The sequence below is a fragment of the Opisthorchis viverrini genome (genome assembly GCF_000715545.1).
Source record: "Opisthorchis viverrini unplaced genomic scaffold opera_v5_608, whole genome shotgun sequence".
Taxonomy (NCBI): domain Eukaryota; kingdom Metazoa; phylum Platyhelminthes; class Trematoda; order Opisthorchiida; family Opisthorchiidae; genus Opisthorchis; species Opisthorchis viverrini.
Window position 1 is genome coordinate 29,430 of NW_008752273.1, and position 5,679 is coordinate 35,108.

Genomic DNA, 5,679 nt, shown 5'->3' on the forward strand with positions numbered 1-5,679 from the left:
AACTGTTTTTATTATGTATATATATATATATATATATATCACAAGGTAGTTTGTTCCCGGAGCACTTACAGTAAGAAGTCGGTGGTTTGTCAGTCTTCCGACTATTCTCCCGGATCCGTTTCGCTTACGTGTTTTTTGTGCCGTGAACTTCAGAACATACTTTGGGAGTTGAAATGTAGTATGGCTGACAAGGCAGTTTCATACTGCTCATCTTCCGTGATATTCAATTTCCACATAGAATGTTAACAAGAGTCACAAGATATTCCTTAATTTGGCGGCATGATACACTAAGCCTATGATTTCACCTACGTGTTTTGTGCTGTTTTTGCTTACTGTCTAGGGTGAAACCCAGTTACTGTTTAAGATGACGGCTATTGTCTCGATACATCACACCCCAACTCCATTTGCTCTATAAGAATGTTTGGTTCGATGGATTCAGCGGGACTGTTGTAATCCGAAGAAAGCTTCAAATTCCGTCGTTGAAGCAGAAAACCGAGGATTTGAAGTGAGGTTGGACTGTAGGCAACACGAATTGAATGGCAACAAGAGTGATTATATGAATAGTCCCTGGTGTACACACAGCCCACTACAAAACTGAGAGGATGTTCAGTTTACAAAAAATATTACCCGGTTTGCGACCATATTGAATGCAGAAAAAAGTAAACTTGTGGCGTTCATGACATCCAAATTTTCTGCTTGCATCTCGGAGGTAGCCAAAGTACAACAGGTTGTCGTCAGACTGGGTGCTTCAACGTCTGCACAACAGTTATTGCTGCCAATGTGCACGAAGACCACAGACTACAGTATCATAAAAGGTTATTGGGCCCACTTTCACTTGTCTCTCTCATCACAGTAATTACTTTCGGCACTGATCTGTTATTGCGTGTATTTATTCCGTTGCCTTTAAGTCGCCTACCACGGAAAAAATGAACAGAAATAGAGAAGTGCGATGAGAGTGAGAGAGTGTCGGCCTATACATATACAAAACAGAGAGCAAGACAATTCGAAGGACAAACGCTTACTGATTGTAGCATGCTGCCCTTTGGAAAATTCCAAGTAAACGACCTTAGCCATGCTCGTAACTAAGTATCATGTACTTATCAACAATCGTTCGATTCAGAGGCTTCTCACACGGCTTCGTGTGGTAGTTCTGTTGATATCTGCAGAGCATGATCTGTCCAGAGTGCACTAGGTCGTTCAGGAGGTCTTTCAATAATTACGTGGACATGTGTGGCGACGTGTTCCATAAAAAACAGTAACGCAATTGCATTTTTCGGTAAACATCACTACATTGTGGTCAGCCTGTTGAGCAAAAGGCTTTGGTCGCGTAACCTAATCGTCCTCCCGTCCAGAAGTGGGCACCCTGGCAATATCCAGGTTAGCGTACTTACAACTAACATTACCCTCATACCACGTCGGCCGCCGCGGAGTGTCACTGGCTGGGTCGCTTTACTTGCTATACACACCAGGGGCGCTTAAGCGAAAGCAGCCCACTGCTGACGCCTCCCTTCTTACACTTTAAAGTTTTACCTCCAAGTTTGAATCCAGTCCCAGCATTAGGACTGACCGCATTGTTCACCGTGCATCACACTCAGCTGCAGCTTCTCTACCTCCGACTTCGATATCAACCCCAAACTCTTTGAAGTTTGTTTGAAAACCCTTAGCTTAACTAATTAGCCGCCTTTAGTGTTTGCTCGCTGAAACAAGCAGCACAACGGATGGCTCTTGCTCGCATGCTGGATTGCCTCTGCATTGATGTATGCTGTCTGTCAGAAACAAAGATACAGGACGCAAGTACTGTAATTAAACTGACTACCAGGTTCCGTCTGCGAACCTCTGGTGATGCAGAGGCTACAGCAGGTGGATGTGTTGGGGTGAGTATTGTATTGGGTAACCGAGCGGAAGCGTGACTACTCCATTGGATACCGGTTTATAGTTTTCTCTGCGTGGTTCGCCTCTGAGAGAATCTCGAGAAAGTAAGGTCCATCGCAACCTGTTTATTGTGTCTCCCTACGCCCCATCGGCACGTAGCTCTGAATCGGCCAGAGAGTTTCTACGAAAAAATCTTTCAGCTGTATCACTCTTTCGGTGGCTAGCTGCCATGCCACCCGAAAGAAGCACGAGGGCTGGGATACTGCCAGGTTGCCCAATCTTAGACGGGAGAAGTCGAGACGCAGAGGTCAGATTCGAATCACGGACCTTCCGGTCAATAAATTCGCGTCCTAACCAATGTGCCATCTCGCCCTCTTCTTGAGAATTTCTAGGTCATCATAATCATCATCGACAGCATGACATCAGTGTTCAACACCGATGCTCTTTTACAACGAGCTAAAAGCTCAGACATAGTTGTGTTTAGTGCTGGAATGAACGCCGACTTATGTAGACTAAGCGCTGCTGAGGCCCCGTTGTGTTGTCGTCTTGGAGTGGACACGAGACGCACGGACAGCGGAGATCGTCCGCTCCAGCTGTGTACCGACCACAGACTGTTTCCTCGCAGCACCAATTTTCGGAAGAGTAGAAGTCGCTTGACTACTTGGAGCCCACCAACGAACCAGCCTCGAATCCAAGTAGACCACATCGCCGTTGTTTATCGGTGGCGAGGGTCGAACACGGCTTGCTTCTCCTTCTGGAACAGCAGCGTGGACTCCAACCTTGCACTTGTGCTATGCTGCTTTTCATTGCGCTTTTCAGGTTTACGGAAAACGCGCACATCTGGTTTAACCATCCAGAAGCTGGTGGATCCAGAAATCAAGGGTGGTGGTGAATTACTCGGTCAGTGCCTGTCTAACTTATTTCTGTCTATCTGGGAGAAAAAGACCGTCTTATACAACTAGGATGAATTAGTAACAGTGCCTATCTGCAAAGTGTACTCTGGATGAATGTGGTAACCACAGTTTGACTTCTGTTTTAACGAGGCTTCCGGCGTCACTGATTCCTCGTCGTCTTACGGCGGCACACGAAACGCTGACTCGTGAGAATCAAGTGGAATTTTGACCGGGTACAAGCTGCGCCGATCACGTCTTCACACTCTGTCAGGCGTTAGAGCAATACCACATGTACGTCGACCCACAATCTCGGCATTTCTTGACTTCAAGGGTGCGTTCGATTTTGTCGGTCAGTCAGCGCTGTTGACCGAATTTGCTCCATGGGGTGTGCTCCAGGGTTTGTGAACGTAATCTGGTCCCTCTACTCATATACTTTTGGGCGTATGACCTTCTTCAATTTTTTGACCACCGGTACCTCAGAGGCGTTACTAATTTTGGATGACGTCAACGGATGAGTAACGAGCTGATCGGAAAACGGGGATTTTTGTGCAGCAGGTACCTCAATCGCGGAAAGCGGTCGGAATCATCAATGGTGTTGGTTGAGCCATGTGCTACGCATGCCGAAACATCGTCTACTGAGACGAGTATTATTCTCTGTGCCTCCAAAATTGCGGAAACCGGGAGATGGGTGACGCATTTCTTAGCAGAAGGGTGTGAAGGAGGTTATGATGTTAGTTCGGTACAACTTCCAGGATGGGGTCCCTCTGACCCCGCCTGTGCTTGTCAAGAGATATTGCAAGAAACGTCAACTGATCGATGTCCGTGGCGTTCGTGCTTCCACTTCCTTCCTAGATGGTCTGATCGAGAGCTTGGAGGTGTAGCAGCTCGGCATGCTTGTGACAGGCCATCCATCACCAGGTCCCTTCCCTCCCTCATCCACTCTTCATTCTGAGGCTCTAAATATAATTAGATAAACTTCGTAGTAGTACGGCAGTGAAACATGTGTCAACATTGATGTTGCTGGATTTGCTACCAATTGTTTCTAATAGAGATCTCGTTCTGTAAGTTAAACCAACCTGTGGTGAAAAACCAAGAATCGTCAGCAGAGCGCATCTCACGAAATCCCAGGAAATCTCGAACCGGCCAGTAGTTTGCGACTTCCCGGAGTTCCACGAAATGCGCGCTGCTGACAATTCCCAATAAGGATGAAGCAGCTTTAGGGTGCCTCCTCAAGGATGGCGTGAAACGGACTGCGAAGAGTTTGGATGTTGTTGGTTCACTTAGTCTTCCAGAATGGGTCTTTTCGACTCCTGCACTTGACTGCATACATTGCGAGAAATGCGGCAGGAATCTCCCCACTTGTCTAGGACAGTCTTTTTTTTTCAGATACAGGCCAACAGACCAGACAAGCGTTGACTGAGGATCTTACCCGTCTTTGAAGAATGCGCGTGGGAGGTCATCCGGACCAGAAGCTCGGTGGTGCTTGAGTGCACATATGCAGTCATAAACCACCGAGGCCCTAGGGGTTCTACGTTCACTGTTTAAGGTTCTCCGTCAAATGTGAGCTCCGGAGGAGTGGCAGCTGGTGGTCAAGATAACTTGTTCGAACTATTCGGCCCACCCGTCGAGGCGCCGCTCCTCTTTATTCAATATGGTCAGTCAACCGACTTCCTCAAAACGATTCTTTTTGCAGAACCACGTGAGGAGTGGAAATGAGCCAGGGAAGGTCAGCCAATGACTTGGAAATGAAGTGTGAATGCCATCACCAGAAAACTCAGCTGCGCTGGTCATTGCTAGTCCCCTTGGGAGGGGACCCCGAGACGGGCCACATCTATTGTTAGAGACATTGTCACACATAACCCGGTCATGCCCTCAATGGCGCTCATGCATGCAATACATAGGTCCCTCTCCACCCACCCCCTACTCAAAAATTCGCTGACAGCCTTGTATTTACTCACCAACTTTATTAATTCCCGCCTCCAATGAGCAACTACCTACCCCACCTCCCCAAACCATCGGTGGACGAAACTGTGACAGCTACAACCAATGTGTGACAAGTACTCGGTTCTTACAGCTGATAGTGATGATAATGATGCCTGGAGCCCATGGAGTGAAACCAGGGGGCATGGGAAGTAACATAGAATAGAGCGGACAACGTAGATATAGCCACCACTAGTCGACAGTGGTCTGATTATGGTAATTTCATGCTTTCTAATGTTGGTGGGACTTTTTCTGCTCGTTCGCTTTTCCTTTTCTCTATTTGTGCAGCTTTTCACACTCTTCAGACGATTTTTGTAACATAATTGCTGATGTAGACGTGAGCAATTTGCCGTTTGGTGTTTGGGGCACGTAGACTGATGTAGTGTCACGAAAAATGGGGTAATTCAAGAAAACTTTGTTAACCGGTGCATCGGAGCTTGCAAGTTTTAGTTATAGGATACGAACACCCATGAAGGCTTCTTTAGCTTTTTACGCTGGACCGATGTTTTGGACCTCGAGTATACACTATTTCGGTCTGAGCGCTGGGAAAGATAAATCATCCTCACGAAGCTTTGTCAGTCCCTTGCCATGGATCCGTCTCACACCGCAAATAATCGCTGTTGGATCCAATGGATATCAGCTAAATAAGTCCTGTCTCAATCTGTATAGCTTAACTTTCAGAATCTGGCCCTTTGACGATTTATTAGCGTACGACCTTTGTTGATGGATAAACTTTTCCATGATTTCCAACAGGATGATCCTGATACGGAAGACATAACTCCAATGGAGCAATCTGCTCCTCCATTTGATTCAACCCCATTCGACGAGTCCAACTATTTTGATTCCTCAGGAACCCAATCTGTCCCCTTCCCTACTGGAGTTAGTGTTCCTCAACAGCAGCCATTCACAGGTCGAGCCTACTAAGCGGGAGTAA